The sequence below is a fragment of the Nothobranchius furzeri genome, chromosome 14 (genome assembly GCF_043380555.1).
Source record: "Nothobranchius furzeri strain GRZ-AD chromosome 14, NfurGRZ-RIMD1, whole genome shotgun sequence".
NCBI classification, from domain to species: Eukaryota; Metazoa; Chordata; class Actinopteri; order Cyprinodontiformes; family Nothobranchiidae; genus Nothobranchius; species Nothobranchius furzeri.
Window position 1 is genome coordinate 57,728,064 of NC_091754.1, and position 23,755 is coordinate 57,751,818.

The 23,755-nt window shown below is 42.5% G+C and overlaps 1 protein-coding gene across 5 annotated transcripts in view; it reads right to left on the reverse strand.

Annotated features, from left to right (window-relative positions):
• LOC107380986 (beta-1,3-galactosyltransferase 1) overlaps positions 1-23,755 on the reverse strand; it is a 201,383-nt gene that overhangs the window by 66,320 nt on the left and 111,308 nt on the right. For 2 of the 5 annotated variants that reach the window (XM_054743209.2, XM_054743206.2), the window contains one exon: positions 21,778-21,942. The exons of the other annotated variants lie outside the window; for them this stretch is intronic. The gene's annotated coding sequence lies outside the window, so the exon portion shown is untranslated. The remainder of the gene's footprint in view (positions 1-21,777; positions 21,943-23,755) is intronic. 5 annotated transcript variants of the gene reach the window in all.

A 23,755-nucleotide genomic window follows, 5' to 3' on the forward strand; every position in this document is an offset into this window, starting at 1 on the left:
GCAGCCTGGGTGCTTTCCGGGTGTGCCTGGGTGGAGGTGGGGGGTCTCCGCCCTCCCTCCCCTGGGCACCCTGTGTCGGTGCCTCGGCTGCTGCTGTGGATCTGCTGCTGTCGAGGCAGATGGCTCCCCTGATGGCGTTTCCTTAGCTTGTCTGGCTAATCTGAACTCAGCCCAGTGTGTTCAATTTTTTTTATGTCCCTAAAAGGACTTAACAGAGTTTTGAATTTTTATGCTCGCGATTGCCCCCTCAGGCCAAAAGCGTAACGGCAGCTTCAATAGTAGGCTAGTGCACGAGGCGCACATGCTGTACGTGCACACTCCTTAACGAAAATAACAGCTGAGACAGTCCCTTGTGTGTGTGTGTGTGTGTGTGTGTGTGTGTGTGTCTGTGTGTGTGTGTGTGTGTGGCCCGGAGGACAGAGGACAGGAGAACACGCAGCTAATTAATTAAATAATTTGGTTCTGTACCTTTCTCTTCAGCACAGCCGACAAAGCTTTAAGATGGGTCAGTCCTCCTGCATGCTCAGATCATTCCCTTCCCTTGCTTGAAAAATTATTCCAAAATGAAAGTTGAAGCCACATCTTTTTTATCTGTGAATTCGATGCCGTTCGGCGAGTCTCAAAAAAAAAATTGGGGCATCTTACTGTAAAAAAAATATATCATTAATGTAAAAAAGAAACTCTAAATGAAATATGTTCACATCCAGAATCAAACCCAGGCCTTCTGCACGAGAGTCAGACATCTTACAAGGTGAGCTACAGCACCAGTGACGTCTTTTGTATCTGTAACATTTATATCCTTGATGACAGCTGAAACAACGTTCAAAGAACGGTTCGGAGTGAAAATGGCTATTTTGTTGCTAATTTGCAGGAAATATCTAGAAGAAAGTTCTACAGGAAGTAGCTAAGGGTCCTCAGAAATGTAGCTAGCTTTGTCACTAGGCGTTAGGAACAGCGACAAAGTGGCACTGCCTCTCTCTCTGCTGCTAAAGCTACGGACAGCAAATGCTACGGGCTATGCCTGAGCGTGAACGCACATGAAGCAGCCTGCTCGACCCGAGCATCTCTCTTTTTCTGTGATTTTACAGAAAAACAGGCAATCACAGTAAAAATGCCAGGGCTCATTCTACAGGACCAGGGCATTGCAGGAGAATGTATGAAGAAGACATTTATTTCTATATTTATCTATTTATTTCTATACATGTTTTGGCTGTCAAACTTCCATAATGCCCCTTTAAGCGTGTGCGCGTGTGTGTCAGACGATGATTGTGATCGGGAGTATTATTATGTGGGGTCCTTTTAATTTGTCAAGTACTTTGAGTTGCATTTATTGTATTAATTATGCTTTATAAATAAAGCTTTGGTTGATTTTGGATTGACACTTTCCAAGGACCAGTTTTGCCAGGTTTTGATTATTTAGTTGAAATTACTGAAGAAATATATGTTAATGAATGCTCTGGCTATTCACATCATCTCAGAGACCGTCTGGATTTAAGCTGTCATAAAATGCATGTTTGTAGTGACATAATTATGTTAACTAGTTCATTTAAATGCCACAGAGATGACTACGACACATAAGGATGATCATGGTAGATCATGGAAAACAGGAATTATGATTGTTCAATTAAATCTCTCAGCTGTCAGTCCTTGGCTCCCTTCTTTAATTATGAGGTATAAACACCCACACCAACCACCACAATTTAAACTGTAAAAACTGCAGATTTATTCTGCTTTCCAAAAGCCTACTTCAAGGACAAAAGCCTGTCAAAAACTCCAACCCGCTGCCAGGAATCATAATGAGATAAACAACGTTTTTCACTTCACCCGTCACTGGCCGATTGGTATTATACGCAAATGTTGAAGGGTAGGAAAAGAAAATAAATAAAAATCAAGCAAACTTTAAAGTCAACAAATAAAAGTGAACCTTTCTCCAAGTTTTAGGTCCAACATTTGGCCAAACAGATTAAACCATTTTATGCGTTGGAAGATGGATGTTCCCAACCAAGACAAGTCAGTTTACATCAAGGCCAGATTAAGGAGCCTGCCTGCCGTACCAGATGGTGCTCACTGGGAACAACAAGATGAGATGTAGGACTGTGTTTTACACTTCTGATATCCTCCACCATTTCTCAGATTTGTGAGCTTTCCTCCTGCTCTCTATGGCTTGCAGATTTCACATAAGATGAAACATTAATGTTCTCCATGGAAGCGAGTCAAAGGGAATACAAGAGTGAAAGCGAGTAAACATGCACCGACAGGAAGTTAGACAGTGATGCATGAGCGGGAGACGTGCTTAATGAGGGAAGTGTGGCAGGAAAACAAGCAGCATTACAGTTATTTATTTAAAAGAATTTCTGCAAAAGTCGTAATGGAGTTTCTTGGAAAAACAAGGTCTAAAAGTTGGACGGCATGCTTAAAATGTTTCTTCTGTTATGGTTTAGAGATATTTCTGGTGCAGGTTTTATTTTGAGACTTGTCTTTTTCATCAAAGACTCATCATGAGGTCAGAACCAAGATTCAGTGGTGTGACTTCCAGGAGCAGCGAAACAACAAAAAGAATGAATTTAACTTTGACTGCTAGTAGAATATCTTCACTGTTAATTCCTTCCTTCAACCAGAGAGTTCAACCAAAACTGTTTGTTTGTTTTATAGTTGGATAGGTTTTGTTTCGTGTACAGCTACCGTGTTGACCCGAATATAGGACCACCCCGATTATAAGACGGTCCCCCTTTCCAAGACTAATCTTCAGGAAAAGACAAAAAAATAAAATAACTCAAGATCACTTTTTAAATAAACTATTTTAATTAAACATTTGAGAACAAATATTGAGCAAAAATACTATTTTAATGCAAACTATCAGAACTTTGCTGACATGTGAAATCAAAAGTCAAATGAGGCTTTTATTCAGACGTCCTCTGCCTCGCTGTGCTCACTCACTCTCATGGTGCTGCGGTCCTGGTTTACCATCTGTAGCGTCGTGAATGTCCTGTTTTTGACCTAAAGGTCATGATCTGCTGCGTCTGCTCGAGCAGAGACATAAAGTCTCTGACAGGCTAATCTACTTGAGATAATGGCCAAGGTCTTTCATGCACTCTGCTCATCTGAACTGCTTCACCTTTTACAGCTCAAGACAAAGAGCTATTTTGATAAACACGTAATCAACAACGTTTGTTATTACCAATAATAATGCCAGCCCAATGTTCAATCAGTCTGTGAAATGACAATGTTATTACTTGATATTATAATCCTGTGATCAGTAGTATTTTACAAGTAATAATAGTCCTGGACATTTGCACTAGACACTAAAGACACGTAATGCTAAAGTCACATGACACATTTCCTTGTGTCTGATCCAATCAGAACCTTCGTTTCTGGGGCTGGGTGTGGTTTTCTGTGATGTTTGAATAAACCCTCTTTTGCGTGTCAAATTCTGATTTGCCAGTAAACCAAAATATGACAATTGTAAAAACTATTCCACGCCACCTTTTCTTTGGTTCAAAGCATTCTAGAGAAGTCTCGGACCGGCCATCCGGACTTCCTCTTCAGCCATAAAGAACCTCAGACAAGCTGGATAAAATCTGTTGCAAGTTACACCTGACCGCAACGGTTCCTTCAGAATAAAAGCTGAACCTCACGACCCCTTCAGGGTCTCGGAGACGCCAGTGATAACCTGTCGTGACCTGGAAGCATTCCAAGACTAGTTTGGTCGGCACCGCTGCTTTTCTACCGGCTTCAGTACCAAGGAGGGTCCACGAGGACCTCGGCATTCTGGATCTAACGGAGGCTTCCTGTGGGTACCTAGACTGACAGATAGCGTCTCATGTGTGTTATAAATCTCCAACTAAAGTTTAGAGAGAAACATTCACTCCCAGTCAGAACTACTGCTTCTCCGGGTTCGCTGGTTCTGATAGCAACATTCCACACACACACCATCGTTCATCACGTCTCATTCCACCTTAGTCCATCAGTACACAGAGTGTTAAAGTTAGTCTTGTTTAAATTGTGTAGAAATAAATTTCTTAACTATTATAAGCCTGACTCTCTCTCTTTCCTTGGAGTTAAGACGAAGTGTCGCTTAATCCCTGCAATAAAAAGTTCTGATCTTCTGGTTAAAATATTCAAAGATCCATCAGATTGATATTTCATGTTTCTATGGAATCTCACGTTTTATGGTTCATAAGTAAGATGTAAACGACCCATTCTTTACAAATCAGATCGCTACACCTGCCGACTCCTCCCAGAAAGTCATCCTCACTGCCATCCAACGCATCCATGCATGCAATGTTTGACGCCTCTGCTGAATTGACCACGGTCCACCATGCTCAGGACCTCTCGTCTCCATTTTTTTCTCCTGTTGAGAACACACAGCTTGGCGCCCGCTGCTGTTACGGTCGTGTAATGACCCCAGACAAACATCAGCACGTGTGAAGGCTTAGACTCTAAAAATAAATGTAAAATGTGGGGTCGTCTTATAGTCAAAGAAAAAAACCTCGTCTTATATTTGGGTCAATACTATATATTTAGCTGGGGTCTTTTTTATTTTTTAGCATTTTGCTAAAAGTGGTGTTGCCACCACTAGCGGAACAAATCAGAGCCGGGCTGGTGGCGGAGCAAATGACCGGGCCCTTTAAACCCATAAAGGTCATGATAACATGATTTTAGCGGTGACGTCCTGTATTTGGTATCTGGGCCTTCAGTGCCCGTTTACTGACCTATATGATGTTACAATGGTGGCGGATTGGCCAGCTGTGATTTCTGCCACACATTCAAAGACACATTCAGACACTGGTGATGGTGAGCTACATTGTAGCCGCAGCTCCACTGGGAATGAGAGAGGTGAAGCTTCCAAGCACTGGCACCACCGGTCACCCTGACTACAACCAGCAGGGGGTGGTTAAGTGTCTTGCTTAAGGACACAACATTATAATCAGTGTTTCGCTTACGTAGGCGTAGCCATGGCGGGCCGCCACGGCTGAAATCCCAGCACCACACCTACAAGATCTCAAGTTTTATTGATTTTTTAATTTTTTTTGCGCCGTTTCCCGAAGAAGCAGCGGGAACTACTCTTTTGTTGCTTGTGATCACAGCCGGCAGGCAGCAAGGAGGAGGAGGCAGGGTGGTCACAACTAGGGATGAGCCGAGTGCTCGTTTCAGACGAGTATCCGGTACGGATAAAGCATTTTTGACGAATGCGAGCATGAATCGAGTAAAACTCGTAAATATCTGTAATCGTGCTGAAGGAAAATCCTCATTGGGTAACTGATTGTCTTCACGCTCTGTGATTGGCCAGTCACATAGAGCGCCCGCCCCTCCCTACACACAAAACTCTCCAACCGGGAGCTCAGTCCGTCCGGCCAATGCATCCACGCACGCACACACACACACACACACACACACACACACACACACACACACACACACACACACACACACACACACACACACACACACACACACACACACACACACACACACAGTAACGGATCTCTCTGTGCTTGCTTCACTGTTGCTCGCGTTTCTTCGGTACTCCCTACGTTTTCTTCAGCTCGCCTCTTTTTCGGTTGAATATTTAAATTTACTTTTTTCTTAACATACATGGTGCATTTGACAAGACAGAACTGAAAATGGCTCGTGCATGCGTCGGTCACTGCCTCCGCTCCAGTCTGGTTTTTAAATGTTTCTCTCTCTCTCTCTCTCTCTCTCTCTCTCTCTCTCTCTCTCCCCCTCAGAAAGTCAAATGGGGGGGGGGGGGGGGGTTAAAAGGAGATGTTTTTGCAGACACCAAGAAAAATTAAATGCCAGCCCTCCTGCAAAGTGTGTCACTGAGAGTTAAAAACAAAAATTATTCTTGTGCAAATATTGGTGTATTCACCTTTAATACTAGTTATTAAAATGCAGCAGTCGCTGGATTGGTGCAGTTCAAAGTGGAGTGCATCAAATAAAACAATATTAACATAAAGGTGAGACGTGTCATAAATCCAGTTAATTTCAATGCTGATGAAGCTCACTAACGGCTAATGCTAAACTGACGCAGCACGGAGGAGTGGTGAGGAGTTTTAATGTTTATGAAATTGTACAAATTACCTGTGATTGTAATTGGGATTAGGCAGGCGGCCCAAAAAGGTAGCACAACTATTACAACACTGTTGTCAAACATCCGTCTACAAGGCATACACAATATCACTATTACTGATGGTAACTATCTGTGTAAATTATGTCCGGCAAATGTGGAGATGTAATTTCACAAGTGTGTGAATGAATAATGGGACTTTCAAAACAAGTACTGAATGGTGTTATTTTTATTCATGTTCTCCGACAGGGCAACAACTAAAGTATGTTTTTGGGTAAAGTTACTGTTAAGTTGCTAAACCCTTCAGCAACCACAAGGGGGAATAGCAGCTTTTTCGACCTTTTAGTTTCAGGTGATTTTGGTTTTGGGAAAGAGTTTATTTATCCAAAAATAAATTAATAAATACACTAGTGAACTTTTGCAATGAATTTTTAAGAAAAAAGCCCTGATGCTTAATATATGTGTGAGTGTCTATTCCCCAAAAATAGCAGAAAAGCTCCTCAACTTATTGTGGATTACAGGCAGATGAGTCTGAGTGTACTGGCTGCCAGTCAACTTCAGGGTTCATTTCAAGATCCTGGTTCTGGTCTGGCGGGCCTTACATGGACAAGCACCATCTTACATTGGTGATCTTCTTAGTCCCTACACCCCCAGCAGGTTTCTGAGGTCCAGTGATGAAAGCCTACTGGTTGTGCAGCACCAGGCTAAAGACCAAAGGTGACAGATCATCTGCTGCTGTGGCCCCCAGACTCTGGAACTCTCTCCCCCTGAGCCTGAGGTCAGTGGACTCAGTGGTCTCCTTTAAAAAGCAGCTGAAGACTCACTTGTTCAAGCTGGCTTTTGTATGACCTTCTTCACCTCTCTCTCTTTATTCTGCTCTCCCCACCTATTCCACCTTCCTCAGGATCCACTGATTTCCCTCTTTCCTATTCACTCTCTCTCTTTCTTTACATTTTTTCTTTTAAATCGCAATTGCTTATTCTTGCTCATTTTAAATATATTTTTAAACATTTTCGAAATGCTTTTTTATATTTTTACAATTTTTATATTTTTTGTTTTTGTGATTTTTATCTTGAGAGGCGCTATAGAAATGATATTTTCTTCTTCTTCTCCTACAGACAAAACACAATGCTTTCTTGGTCTTCCCATCACTGACAAATGCTTTTTATTGGTGGAAGTAGCATAAATTCAGAGCGTAGCATATTCTCAGATAAAGTCATTGTTCGAAACAGACAACAGCTATTGTTCCAGCTCAGAGTCTCCAGATCTGCTGCTCTTCTTCTGTCAGCTTATGGAGTTTATTCTTCGTTCGATTCGTTTCAGGATGTTTCCATAGTGTTAATAACAGCTCTTTGAAGAGTGTGTTGTTCAAACTCACTTGAATTATTCAGCATCAAGGTAGCTCTGCAAACAAGGGAGCTCATGCAAGCACATCCAGACGCACACTTGAACGCGCACACACACACACACACACACACACACACACACACACACACACACACACACACACACACACACACACACACACACACCACAGAAAACCTCTAAAAAACGCCAGGCGCAACACAAAACCCATTTTCCCGGAGCTGGCGTTGTCATTACGGTTTTTAATGTGGGACCAATTAGCAAGACTCATCAAGCTGCGCAGCTGCAAATGTTCACTTAGATTTAATTACATGACAGAAACGAGGCTGACAGTAAAAGGCAGCGAGATAAAGAACAACTGTTTGTGCGGTCGACGGGTTTCTGCTTCAGCTCGTCTCTGGGACAGAAGACCCCACCAACAGCAACATCTCTGGGAAGTCAGACATGCTTCTGGCACCTCTGAGGACAACCTCATTTCCTCCGGCGACGACCGCTTGCAGCCGGAAACTTAGTAGCTCACCATCGACACTGAAGCTACAAGCTCTGCTGGAAATCACCGCCGCCACAGCCCGAGGTCAGAGTCGACTTTTAGTTTGACTTGCTTGGTAATGAGAGCAGTCAGCTCAGCTTTATTGTTTTTACTATAGAACTGATGCAGAGTGAAGGAAGAAATAGATTGTTGCCCTGCAGTCAGTCGAACTCCTGAAGCAAAATTAGACTCAGACAGACAAAATACTACGGAGTGTTCACAGGTGCCTGATGTAGTAACGTCTGCCAAACCTTCCAGGTTAGAAAAGCACAAACATTATACAAAGTAAGTAAAATCTTTGCTTTTGGGCATTGAGCGTCTTTAAGATATTTGGCACGAGCACCCTGGAGTGCAGTGACAACTTTTAAAGTAGGAATGTCAAGAACGGATTACGTGATCAGAAATCGGTCCTGATCACGTAGCTTCAGACGTGATCGGAATCGGACATTACCTCTTGATTCGGACGTGGATACACGTGTATGTGTGTATAGTTTCATTATTTTGAACACATCTACAGTTTATATCAATATGTGTATATCTATATCTATAGACCTCTTGACTCTAGACAGAAAAAGTAACGCTTGCGGTATGACATCACTGCTGCAGACACTGTTGGTTAAACACCAGCGACGAAGAACACGGAAGCAGCTTGAAGCTGAAAACCGAAGTCTGTCAGCGTTCTGGAGGTTTTAGCTGGTGAGAATAACATTAAAGTCCAAATGTGACGAATTAATGTTATTTATTACTTGTTTGTTCAAGCTACTTGCCACATGTGCTCTGTTTGTTAAATGTTAAAATAAAGTAAATTAAATTAAAAAAATAAGAAAAATCCTGGATCTCTTTCTTCACTCTCCTTTATTCTCGCTCACGTTGGTCAGAATCAAACATGGCTAGGAATCTGGCTCGAGGGCAAAAAACCTGATTCGGGTTTGAAAGTATTTTAGTGTGTTTATCTTTCACATATCATCTACAACTTTCAGCAACAGTAAAATAACATCTAATGTTCGTTTTGACCAGGCTAATGAGCTAAGTGCAAGTCGCCATGAGGAGAAAGAAGCAAAGTTTTGGTCTGAACTAAATTCTCATGGCGTTTTAAGTAAACTCTAGTTTTCCTAATTTTACCCAGATGTCAATTTTTCATTACTATGTAATTTCAACAGAAATCTTACGAATTTCCACCTACAGCTAGCTAGCGATCCATCTGGTATTTCCGATAAAATACAGATTAAATGATACGTGACTAGCCGTGTGTTGTAAAGGTTCATAAAATAGCTTTAGTAAAAAAGTTTTTACTTTTAAGAACAGTGTTTCATAAGACGGCAACAATCCACAGTGGTCTTTCACTAGCCGTTAGCTCATCAATCCAAACAGAATTTAAGTGTTTCTTCGAACTGAGATTGAGCCGTAGATCTGTACTGCAAGCTCCCAAATCGTTGCTGTTGGGCAAAAACTTCCAAAAATCCAACTTTTAAGAAATATCCAAAATAGGTCTTTATGTGACAACAATTCACTTCCGCTTGAGCACCAGCTCTTATCGTCATGAAACCACAAACAGATGTGAAGGGTGAGCCAAAGATTTGAATTATGTTACAAAAACTAACAAAAACAAACAAATAAAGCAGCCATACTTAGTATTAGGGCTGCAACAAACGATTATTTGGATAATCGATTAATCGGATGGGGTCTCGACACGATTAATCGGATTACATGGGGAAATTTTTAAAAACTGCTAGGGAAACGTTATTTCTCTCCTTCCTTCACTTTATTTAACACAACATTATTAGAAAACAGTTCAATAGCAGAAAAACAACATGCCATCACCTAAATTGTCTTATAAGGTGTATAGACAGAGACCCTAAGCTACATCTATCTGTGACCTAAAATGCTTGGTCCAAGTTAAACAGCTTAAGGGCAATTCTCATCTGTTTTGTTTGATCTCATCTGTTGACATTTATTTTAAATGTAATTAAACATAGGCTGTGAATTAATCAAAATTGATCACTATTTCCAAAAATGACTGAAAAAATACCAAATAAAACAAAAGTAAATGAATGCCATCCTCCTTGCGATGATGCCCTGGGCAACTGCCATAAAGTCACATCAAGAAATGCTGCTGATCATTCCAATGATCCCAAATAGACTCACATTAGGCCACATGAAAGCAACTGAACCCAAAAATATATTAACCAGTATATAACTGCACTCTCACACAACACGCCTGCAGCAACAGTTAGGACTCCTCCCTCCCTTTTAAAAGCGTTTTTGCTTCCGAGAACATTGTGGTTGTAAAACCACATGCTAGTAGTCTGGCCCCGGTGTGATCAACCAGTTTCTGCGGGAATGTGACGGCGGAACCAGGGCCAGATTAACACTTTGTTGTACCCTGGGCAACAATATTCAAGGGCTCCATCATCACGACCCAAGGATCACCATAATGTGGTCACATACAGAATATTTTACTGTAATATGCAGTAAATATACTCAATACTTGAATGCCTGACAACACGTAACCCGCCCAGAGTAACCTTTGACCCACCTCGTGTGGACTGACCAATGAGGAGAGGGTCTTAACTTGAGGCCCTCTCTTCATTGGTCAGTCTGCATGAGACTGACTCTCAACTGACGTTCAAAGTCATAGGCAGCGAAGCGTCTCTGTGCAGCGCAAAAGCCCGGGTGGACAGTTTGTTTAATGTAGGGTGACCATATTTCCATTTCCAAACAAGAGGACAGGGGATCTGTGCCTATGACGTCACACTATGGCAACGCCACACAAACCATGTTGGGACCCATTTTTTGTAAGAACTAAATTAATATCAGATTCTGCCAATAAAAGGGCTCTAAAACAATTCATATGTAAATATTTTGCATATTTAATGCAAAATCTCATTTTTATGCTTTTGTACTGCAACAAGGTTTTATTAATAATAAATTATTATATCTTTTGTTTTACTACAGCATCGGTAAGCTTCCTCTGCACAGATTATCAAGGATGCTTGTTTCAGCTGTGAGATTAGACGATAGGATCAATGAAAAAATAAGTTGTCACACACTCCATGGAAACTTTCAGAGAATCCACAAATAGCGGCTTTCAAATGGTTTTGTTACTTTTTGCAAGTTTAGAAAAGAAGCAGATGAGACAGCATGTCTGATAATTTAGTTTTTCATCTGATAATATTAGAACATGTCAGTAATGTCTGAGGGGCTTTTATAAACACTGTATAACTAATACTCCTGGAGAGGGTATGAATTACACAGAGGCTTCTGGGGAGCCCAGTTATGGGGGGGGGGGGGGGGGGCATTTAGCCTTGGCCCCCAAAATGTCTTGAAACGGCCCTGGGTGTGTGACTGAGTTTTGAAGGTGATCTGAATTGTATCAGATGTATAAATATGACATGTGCGTAACTTATTGTTTTATACAGGTAAAAACGTGTAGTGGAGATAAATCTACCTGCATTTTACTTTTCAACACTTTGTTTTGTTTTCTTGTTTTTATTGAACTATTTTCCTGTCCTGTCTGTCTCTAATCTTCCTGCATCTCCTCATAATTCTCCAGAAAATCTGTTGCCTGGATTCTTACCTTTTCACCTCATCAGTTACTTTTGAGCAGATCATCTCCTGACCGCAAAGCGCAGAGCGTGTTTTCGATGCTGCGTGAGGTGACATCACCACAGCACAGGTGATGAGCTCCGCAGTAGCTCGCTTCAGGCACAAATAAGACAGAAAATAGAGAACATGTGCAGACAAGAACGTTCGTGTGCTAATTATAGTTTTTTGGTTGCGCCACTTTGAGAATGGACCGTGCGCTGGAAGCAGCTGCCTGGATCGCTGCGCAGCAATGCGGAACCGGTTCGCAGCAGAGCAAGTCTGCCGGCTCTCCCTCGCGCTGATCTGCGGCTCTCCCTCGCGCTGATCTGCGGCTCTCCCTCGCGCTGATCTGACTTGCTCTGGTCTGCGCGCAACGGCGGGCGGGAAGGGGATGGGGGGGGGGGGGCGCTTTTGGAAGAGTTGTGCGACACAACGAATCGATGACGCAATTCGTTGCCAACGCTTTTAGTAATCGATTTTCATCGAATTTATCGATTCGTTGTTGCAGCCATACTTAGTATAGAGATCCGGGAGTTGACGTCACTTCTCCCGGCATGCAACAGTTCAAATCGAAACGGCGCCATATTGGCAGGCAGAAGTCCGCAGCTGGACTATTTGTTATTGTCAGAAAACTCAATCAAACGGGAAATATGGTAGATTCCTGTTGTGCCCCAGGATGCAGAACAGACACGGACGACATAAGGAATGAGCCATCTACAGAATTCCCAAGATCCGGAGCGCCGCAAACGTTGGATCGTTGTAATAAAACGCGCTAGTGACCGGGCTAAAATGAAACTGTGGGACCACGAGAGTAAAGGTTTTCACTTATGCAGCGACCACTTCCTATCAGGTACTTAAACCAATGTTTTCTCAACTGTGTATGGTATTTATTTTAAATGCTTTTATTGCGATTCTTAGTGGGCTTCCTAAACTTATTTTGGCGTGGCTTTTTCTGTCTTATTACTCATAACAACAAGTAAACATCATGTAAAATGTTGCCTCGTGATTTCTGCGTGCTGCCGTGCAGACTCCCATGCAGAAGATCCGGGTTCGATTCTGGATGTGAACATAATTGATTTAGTTTCTTTTTTACATTAATGGTATATTTTTTTACAGTAAGATGCCCAAATTTTTATTTGAGACTCGCCGAACGGCATTGAATTCACAGATAAAAAAGATGTGGGTTCAACTTTCATTTTGGAACAATTTTTCAAGCAAGGGAAGGGAATGATCTGAGCATGCAGGAGGACTGACCCATCATAAACCTTTGTCGGCTGTGCTGAAGAGAAAGGTACAGAACCAAATTATTTAATTAATTAGCTGCGTGGTCTCCTGTCCTCTGTCCTCCGGGCCACACACACACACACACACACACACACACACACTGTCTCAGCTGTTATTTTCGTTATGGAGTGTGCACGTACAGCATGCGCGCCTCGTGCACGAGCCTACTATTGAAAGATAAATGATAAATGACCCGCACTTGTATAGCGCCTCTCAGAGTAAGGACTCCAAAACACTTTACACTACAGTGATATCATTCATCCATTCACACACACACATTCACACACTGATGGTGATGAGCTACAATGTAGCCACAGCTGCCCTGGGGCGCACTGACAGAGGTCAGGCTGCCGAGCACAGGCGCCACCGGTCCCTCCGACCACCACCAGCAGGCAAGGTGGGTTAAGTATCTTACCCAGGGACACAACAGCAGAATTCTCTGTCCGGAGCCGGGATCGAACCTGCAACCTTCCGATTACTGGAGAACCCGCTCAACCTGTTGAGCTACTGCTGCCCCAATATCAGTGTCGTATCGGTGCATCCCTACAATAAACTCCGTTAAATAGCCCATCTATGGCTTTGGCTGCCCCAAGCTGCCGTTACGCTTTTGGCCTGAGGGGGGCAATCGCGAGCATAAAAATTCAAAACTTCGTAAAGTCCTTTTAAGTCAGAATTAAACAAAAATACCAATTTAAGGGTGAACTTTTATTCAATGTTTTCTGCAAGCCTAATTATGGAAAAATGAACATTCCCTAAACATTTACCACAATTTCCCCCTGGATTTAATGACTGTCCTAAAACGAACATGGAATTAAAAACGAATCCTTTAAACGAGGCTCTAACTTGTTTGTTTATTTCCTCCACATTGACCTCAGCTCCTATTTTAAGTCTTTAATGAGATTTGTTATGCCGATCAGATCTGCAGCATTTCGGTCGTGCAAAGGTGGGCGAATCTTGCCCGGATCTGATCGGAGGCGCCGTAACGAGCCTTGGTTTTCCGGGACTTCGCTGCAGGAGAGCAGCAGCAACCTGCCGGGAGCTAATGACCGAGCAGATGACTCTCCAGTGCAGCTTCATTAAACATATACACAAACAAACGTGAACACATGTACATCTACAGTCTATAGTCATCATGATTTTGCTCCTAGTTACACTAATGGCCAATTATTTAGGAGATTTTTCCAGGGATAAAGCTAATGAGCTCGTTGGCTGCAGAATCCCGCAGACTTTTTCCTGTGAGTTGTGTTTCTCATGACAGTTTTGTGTTTGAAAGACAAGAACACTCATCAGCAGACTCCCACTGAAGCTCTGGTCCATCTACGGTCCAATTACGATCCATGGCCCTACAGCTCTAGAACTGAACTGGGACCATTGGTGATCAGAAAAGACAAATGGCCACTGGACCCGGTTGGAATAAGAGAATGGTGTTTTAGTCAAATCTGAGAGTTTGCTGTTAAGTCAAATTTTAGCAAAGAAATCTAAGCCCAGCCAAAGCCATAGATGGGCTATTTAATGGAGTTTATTGTAGGGATGCAACGATACGATACTGATATTGGTATTGGTGCCGATACCGATACCAATATCAGTATCGGTAAAATTTAACCGATATCAGGAACCGATACCAATGCAGTTGCTTGAAAATGGCTTCGCTGTAACTTGTCATTTCTGTTCACCTAATATTTTTGTTTTGTGATGATTTCCATTCATATATTTTACTTTTTATCTACCTCACAGTCTTTTCCTGTTGAAAGCAGAGAAGAAAATAAATCTGTATTCCAAATCATTGCATTTTTTTGTGTGGTAGAAGTATCGGTATTGGTAATCGGTATCGGCGAGTACTCAGATCCAAGTATCGGTATGGTATCGGTTTGGAAAAAAGTGGTATTGTTGCATCCCTAGTTTATTGTCCATTTACGTTTCACATCTTTTGAACTAAAAACTGACAACTTTTACCAATTCTGCCTTTTTTCTGCTACATCTCAGTTTCAAAGAGGCACCGAATCTGTAAGATAAACACCCACCTTCCCTTAGCTCAGAAGACAAAAACCCTCAAGGGTTTGTTTTTCTTTCTAACCTTTTGGCCTCTGGCCCAGAGACTTCCGAGTAGAGAAGTGCTGATACGGCGTTTTTCCAATCCAAGTACAAGTGATTACATTTGAGTACTTCTTGATACTGATACCACAGACCTAAGAAATGGTTTGGTACCTCAGACATAAAAAGTAAAACTGTGTTTTTTTTAAACAAAAACAAAATAAAAACTAAAATTAGGAGTGTATTAAGTAACAGCAGAATCAGCCCTAGAAAGGTTTCTCTATCTTTGGTTACAAATGACTACGAAAACACACAGGAAACCCAAGGAAGTGCTCTGGATTTGATTTAAGGTAAAAAGTCAAACAGAACTGAGTGTTTACGTAAAACGTTCAGACCAAACACGCCTCTAACTAATCAGCACAAACACAAGTCGCCAAAGAGCACTTTAAATGATGCAACAGCTTGCCATACCTGCATCACAAAGCTCGTTGCTTCCATGGATCAAACTTAGGTTCTTTTATCTTCTTTATGATATTCTGATGCGGGCATTTTGCAACCAGTTAGCAAAACGCAGCTAAATACAGCATGCTGCTACTTTGGGAGCAATGATCAGGAGTGACTACTAGATTCATGGTGTGTACCTGAGCTAAGGTGTGTTCTGAGGGTTCAGAAATTAACTGCTGCACCAGTATTTTCTTTGCATTTACATCCATGTACTCTAAAGTTGACCGTTTCCTGCTGCAATTAAACTAAGAGGGGAAAGCCACATTACTGAAAACTGGTACTGGAACTAGAAGTCGACCGATTCTGGCTTTTCGATTGCCGATACCAATTTTGATTTGTAGAAGGCATATTCAGCCGATTTATACTGCCAATTTTAACGGGACGACTTTCACGGCTATTTCTACTCATTTCCCACCTTATTTTCATATTAAAATGTCACAAATAACATCAGTGAATGCATAAAACTTCTGAAGCTAAATCAGTTTTGAACTCTGAATTGAACTAACTGCTAAATCTAAACTTTGCGCACTGCTCAGTGTTAAAAGTCAGACACCTATATAAAGTTAATTTAGAGTATTTGTTACGCAGATGTTATTAGTGAACGTAAAAATACATTTAAATGAAATTCTGCAACTGCACAGAGATGCCCGAGGATGCGCCTGACTTTAAATAAGCTTTACCAAGGACAAACAAGATATCCGTTGACCGATATATCGGCCGACCGATATATTGGTTAATCAATATATCGGGCCCATACAGCGATCTATCAGTCTACCCCTAATTGGAAACAGTATTTTGAGTAAGATTACTCAGAAACACACCTGACATTAGGGAGTTCTTACTTTTGAGAGTAAGGGTCAGGCTGCACAGTGGTTAGAGCTGTTGCCTTGCAGCGAGAAGGTCCTGGGTTCGCTTCCCGGCCTGGGATTTTTCTGCATGGAGTTTGCATGTTCTCCCTGTGCATGCGTGCGTTTTCTCCAGGTCCTCCGGCTTCCTCCCAGTGTCCGACAACATGACTGTTAGGTTAATTGGTCGGTCTAAATTGTCCTTAGGTATGTGTGTGTGTGTGTGATTGTTTGTCCTGGGTGTCTCTGTGTTGCCCTGCGATGGACTGGCTCTCTGTCCAGAGTGTACCCCGCCTGATTGCCCGTTGACCGCTGGAGATAGGCACCAGGCACCAGGCCCCCCCACCCCAGATGGACAAAGCGGGTTCAGAAAATGGATGGATGGATGGATGGACAAAAGGGTCAAGCAGATAATCCTGCTTTATATTTTTATACTTGTCTCTTTTAATAATACTAAAGCAAAAAAAACAGAAAAAAGTTTTCAAACAAACTATTCTTTGCTGCTGTTTGTATAAATTTATCATTGAGTTAAGTTGCAATACCCTTCAGTGACCAGAAGGGGAGCCAAAGCCCTGGTTGCCTCTGATAACGATGTAATAAAATGAAACCATGGTTGTACTTTAAGGTTTGGATCAGAGAGAACACCTGCAGACACAAACAAAGAAAAATGGAACCCTCTCTGATGCTGTTTAGAAAGGAAATCAATAAAACGACGCCCTTGTGATCTTTCCCTCCGGAGACCGTCACACCCCACAACCTTTGATTCATGTCTACACGACGTTTTCTACGGTGCAACAAGAACTGCGGCACCCACGGAGCCAGGTGACTAAAATCAGGGCACATCTGCGCCCGAGCTTGGAACGAGGTTTAGAGCGGCTCATTAGCCGCGGCTCAGGATGTTCGACGGCTCTTTGAACACAAGGCGGTGTCGCAGTCTGGACGACCGTTGACGTGCTGGTGGCATCAAAGAGAATATTTAAGGGGCTGAGCAGTGTGGCGCATCACACTGAGGTGACAAAGCCACACACACACGCACGCACACGCACACACACACACACACTGCTGCCTTCAAAGACTTGCTGGAGAAAAAGAAAGGCAGAGCGGAGAGATCAGGGCGAGAAAAGCAGATGTGACATTTTGAAAATGTGAATTAGACGTCGCTTCGAATCAAAAGTTTTCTGTGTCACTCTCCTGTGTGCTGATGAGCTGTAGCGACTAGTCTTGACCGTGCATCCATGTCAGCGTCACTAAGCATACTTTTGTCTTTTATTAAAAAAGGGAAGCTCTACCTACAGAATCATCGAGGATAATGTCCTCACTCACATTCTGGAGGAAAAAGAACAAAAGTGGCCGATCGGAGACTAAAATATCGCAGTAGGAGGAGAAGCTAAGTGGTTTCCTGTGAATGTCGCTGGGGACTGGGAGCAGATGGAGATGAAACACAGCAGTGTGTGACCTCAGCCGATAAAAATTCATTTTGTAAGCCTAATGGTCCCCTGCGACTCCCCCACCCTTCTCATCGCAGCGGTTTTCAGTCTCCTCCTTGTTCCCCCCCACGTGAATACCTTCTGTTTACCTCCACATAAATGGAGAAAACTAAATTCGGCAGCAGGAGGCGGCTCCGGCTCACAGCGACGGCTGCACTCTTGAACTCTTCCTGCAACTCTTTCTGACAAAAGACGACGCGGCTCTTTGCCTTGCCGCTGAAGTTCCAGCGAACGAGCCAAAAACGCACGTGACAACCGCCTCGGATAAAAACTCATCCGTACAGCCATGCAAAAGTGAGATCTGGTGTGTAGGTGTGTGTAGGTGTGTGTGTGGGGGCGGCACATTGTTATGCACAAGAGTGTGTGACAAATCGTCTCAATTAGCGAACCGTTGCTGAAACTCATGTCCTCTGTTTCAGTTTAGCAAATCTTGCAACGGTGTGGAATTCAACACGGTTCCTCCTGAGTCAGGAATTAGCCGAGTAAAACTTGGTGATTAGGCGTGACCCCTCCATGCTTTGTCCCGTCTCTCAGCTGACATCGTATACCTTGCTTTTGGGTGCAATGAGTCAGAAAATGAGCAGAAAGCCCAAAGAAACCATTTAAATGACTTCTAATTATATTTGACAAGCGATACGCTAGTCAAGCAGGACCCAATAATCCTTTTAAATGCCATCAGCAAATGTCTCTTGAAATTCCCTTTTAATCTCACCTGCAGGTAAAGAGTTAGGCAATAATGCAACTTAATATATGCACTGGTTTGTTCCTCAACGTTAACCTGGAAACGCGTCTTTGGCCACAGTCTCCTTACGAACGTTTTCAGGTGTTTTACTGTTTTCTTACAGTTAGTTTTCATTGAACATGCGACTCTACAGGCCTCAGTTGGAAGGTTTGGTGTTCAAATACATGACGGGTTTATTAAAGAACGGCTTAAAAGCAGCCTGACTTGTCTGGATGGGTTGCAAGAGATAGCTTTGTCTCGCAACGAGCCCCCTGACACATGCCATGACATATCAAAGAGTTCAACCCGCGTCATTTCAACAAATCTGACGTGGTCTCTAGGGTGAATGAAGGCCTTGTGAGACATTGTCCCTCGAAAAACAGCTCTTGCACTCTTGTTTCAGGAAATGGAAGTCAGTTGGAGGAGTGTGTGCATGTGAGTTGGTAAGGTGGGATGGGGAACAACAGGATTTGGAGTGTTACTCGTTTATTTTCATACTAAACAAACATCTTGAGTGTGATTGGCTAACGGCAACACAACTCTTCTGCTGCTTCTGTTCGCTTTCCTTCCGTAGGTATAAAATGCACCATTTTGTCTCCACAAATATCACAAGCCTGAATGTGCTCTGCCATGTTGTAGAGTTGCTAGCGGTTAGCATCACCTCTCCTAGCCACTAAACCGACACAGACTTCTGAGATCGCGAGCTAAGGTGGGTGGGTCTTTCAATGCTGAATGTAGACGATAGCGGTTGGAGAGTACTTACGTGCTCAGCATGCATGTGCTACTTGGAGTGATGATCATATTTCAAAAAGAACAAGTATTATATGTTTCTCAGGTAGCCTCACCTTTAATTAAATCAGTCCATACTTGGATCAACTTTTCAAAGTCTAGGTGAGGTCTTCAGGTGTGCTAAGAGTTCAGTAAGAAAGTATGAAGGCCAGCGTGGTTGCTTTGCTAGAGAGGCTTCGTCTTTGGGGATTTGAAGTCGGTGGTGGTCGGAGACATCAGTGGGGTGTAGCCTTGCTTCTGTCAGTGTGGTCCGTGGCAGCTGTGGCTACAATGTAGCTTATTACCACTAGTGCGTGAATGTGTGTGTGTGTGTGTGTGTGTGTGTGTGTGTGTGTGTGTGTGTGTGTGTGTGTGTGTGAGTGTGAATGGATGGGTGGTTGTGTTGTAAAGTGCCTTGGGGGGTGTACACATTTGCCAGTCCTTGACTCACTAGGCCCATGCCTTGGCAAAACTATCATGCGGCCCACGTTATATACTATGTAACTATCATTGGCATCAAAAAGTACTTCAATGTATGCACTTGGACTCAGATGAAAACATCTATTAGATCTTACAATGGTCCACTCAGAGCTCAAACCGTGAAGATCAACTTTTCTAATGTTTTCAATACATATTCAGTGATCTCTAGTAGGAACGAATGCCTTGTAGGTCATTCTCTAGGGAAAAAAAAGCTCCAGTGCGCCTGCTTCAGGAAGTAGATGTGATCTAGATCAGAGCGGAGCTTCAGAAGGCAGGATTAGGAGTTTTATTCCCTGATATTTGGGCGAATCTCCTCTGATTGGCTAACAGCAATAGGACAATCCCATTGACTGTTTGCTCTGCAACGTTGATGTTCATCTCCACAAATAACACACGCCTGGAGGAGTTCTGCTGTGTGGTGGAGTTGCTAATGCTAATGGTTAGCTTCTACTAGCTGAGACGTTCTCTGCTGTTTCCTGGACGCCAAACCACCAACAGCCTTCCCCTTCAGGAGTCCATATGGGTCCATGAATGACCAGGATTTTTCAAATCCCAGAGTTTCACCGTCAGCTAACGCAGAAGATAGGTGTAGGAGACTATTTTATAATCAGAAATAATAATTTAAAAAGTTTTTTTTCAGTAGAGTTGATCTTTACTTTGGATGAAATGATGTGCAAGGATAGAGAAAGAGAAACCTCAACGTTACGTAGAAGAGCATCAAATCTAATAAGAGTTTTTAGATCTTGTGTTTTATTTAGTCAACATGTTGGAAGATGCGACGTTCACCTATGTTTGTAATAACTTAAAAAATAACATTTGTCTTTATTTGATGCTATAACAGCTGGAAGAGGGAGTCCCTTGTAACACCAGTGGTGTGTTGGTAATAGTCCAGTTGGAGAGCTGATGGGTGGTCTTTGACAGAAGGCAGTAGGACTTCATTACTTTTCCAACCCTCATCAGAGCCTCTCTCATTAAAAGCTTACATGACCCTGCATGTAATGCACCATACATTACACAGCCACCGAGTGTGTCCTGCAAAGGCAGCATTAAATTACACTGGCGTAGGAAGGCGGGTCATTACGCTGGATGGCAGATCATTTTATGTTCAACTCAGCCCGCCTTGTTTTCACTCCCCGCTCTCATTCCACGCACAATAACCCTCTCAGATTAAGGGCTTAAGGCGCTAGAGATACCACAGATGAGCTATCACTGAATATTTCATAGCAGCACCGCATTCGATTTCTAATTACATTTTAAACAGCCTGATGTTTAAGGAGCCCTTTTAACCATTTACTTCAGAAGATTTCAACACCGTCGCTGATTTAAATGTAATCAAGCTGTTTTTGTGCAAATATTTTTCACCCCAAAGCCTTTTGAGCAGATTTGTTCACGGCACAAATTTAAACAGAGCTTCGGGCTGTCGTCTAAGCTCGGAGACGGAGAGCATTCTGAGTCGCTTCTCGTGGAGAAACAATAACCGCTAACGATGTTAATGTTCTTAAAAATCCCTTCTAGAAACAATGACTCGTTTTTATTTTGGGCTGATTACACCTCTCTGACCTGGAGCTCTGAAGATTAACAACCAACTTTATAAATTCTTTTTAGAGCTACTCTTACCCGGTTTAGCCTCGCCGGATCAATAACGTTGCCTCCAAATGAATCTTTCACATAGTTAAATTCCATTTAGTTTATTATAACGTGTAATTGGATTTCAGCTGCCTTCAGTTTGAAAAAGCATGGACTCATGCCATTTTTACTACGAATACGTTCAATTTAATACACATTCTTGCAATAAATAAAGCTTTAGCTCTTTTTTTTAATATTTACCATCTACTTTGTCGACAATATCAACAGTTTGTTCTGTTTTTCTTATTTAAGCTTTAAAGAGCAAGTCACCCTGACTCCACCCCCACTTCCTGTTTGAAAAATGGAACAAATGCTGTTGACTGGCAGACCAAGAGGGCAGAGCTGCTAACAAATACACACACACACACACACACACACACACACACACACACACACACACACACACACACACACACACACACACACACACACAACAATATTGTGACATCACAATGTAGCAGCTAACCAAATATGGTGCTTACAAATTAGTGTCGGCACGGTCGGGGTTTGGTGGGGCTGGATGGCATGAGTTCGGTCTCGTACGGGCGGTGTAGTGGTCTCATAAATCTGAGGGACCTCTCAGGAATGCTGAAGTCCCCGAGCCTGTGGGCGGAGCTTAATACGAGCAGGAAAGTCCGCGGTGTCATCTATAATAAATAGGGATGCACATTATTAGGAACACCTGCGATATGCGATAACAGTGATTAATATTGCCATGACGATATTATTTGTGATAAATAAAAACTTAACTCAGGAACAAAAATAATCAAAAACAAATAAATTTAAAAAATGACAAAAAATCATAAAAATGAGAAAAGCAAAAATGCGAGGAAAGGGGTAAAAATAATGAACAAGAAAAGGCGATCAGTGGATCCCAGGAAAAGCAGAATCAGCAGAAAGAGCAGAACTAAGCTAACTCAGGTGTTCGCTAACCATCAAAGTTAAGTGTCGGGGGCGGGCCGCGAGCATCTAACCTATGAGAACCCACCCAACTGGCCAAATGGGTGAAGAGCTGTATTTGATTTGTTAAAAACATCATGCTTCTGTTTGATTGACAGAATGCGTTGTGTGTAGCAAACATTTGAGCTGACCACTCATTCAAATATTTATCTGTTCTTTGCGATATGCATATTGCACATGCTGATATCACGATAACGATATATTTGCGATATATTGTGCAGCTCTAATAATAAGGTAAACAAAGGAGGGCATGAGCTGTGCTACTTTTGGAGACTCGGAAACACATCATTTTATTAATTTTCTGTGTGTGTCCTCATAATCTTGGTCCACACACACACACACACTGCTTTCTCCTGTGAGCAGCTGTCTGCTCGCCAGGGTCAGAGCTGCGATGCAGAGGACACACACACACATACAGTGGCGGTTTTACCATTAAGCATAGGTTGGCAGCTGCCTGGGGCCCCCTTGTGTTGGGGGGCCCCTAGCCCTGACCGCCGGCACCCCTCTGTTAATGCCACAATATTCTTATTACCAACCTGTGGCCGCAGACGGGATTGGACATGCGTACTTCTCATTACCATAATTCCTGAACCGTTCAAGATATCATTAAAATTCAAAAAGTGCTGAAAAGTTTAAAATGGGGCTTTTCGTGCATATACAATACATTACGGTAGCCACCGGGATTCCCTGGCTTGAGCGCAACGAATCACAACACGGATTCAGAGACGTGCTGTTTGTCATCCAAAATGCTCCGTTTTATCACTTTTGAATGGCTGATCAGATTCAGATAATTCCAACGGTTCCTAAAAGTACATAAAATCAGGTTTCCAACGATCTATAGCATGAAGCAATCAGAGTTAGGGGAAATATCGCTACGAGGGGAAATCCTGCTGTACAGCCTGATTGAAACGGAGCGCAGCGCCGCGGTGAAAGCAGATAACGGAACGGGGAAGCTAATCAGCATAAAAATCAGCATGAAATTATGGAAATGCCTTAAAGAAAATCAACACGATCTATTAGGTGTCACAGAAGGCTTCTATCGGAAGACAGTGACCACGAAGAAGGACAGATCTCCGATTAACCAGGGTATGAACGTTTGTGCAGTCTTTATTTTTTTATTTTTTTATTTGAACAACCCTCAACTATTTGCTAATTGTAAGATTCAGAGCTTCATTCCAGTATTATTTATCTTTTTACAATAAATAATTATTTTTGCTAAAACAAAAGTTTTTGGTGTAGCAGTGCACGGTGTGCAAGAGAAGCACCCCATGGCAGTGTGAGGTGCGCTTTGCCTGCAGCTGGAGAGAAACTGCTTCAAGGCCTACCAAATAGGTAGGTCTATCAAATAAAAACGTCTGAAAGTTTACAAAAATAAATGGTCTTAAAAACTGCTAAAAAAGATACCAAGGTTCACACTTTTTTAGGATTAGATGCATTACAGTTCAAAGTTTAAATTGTTTGCCCAGTAATTTAGAAGTTCCTGTTCAGTAATAAATGTAA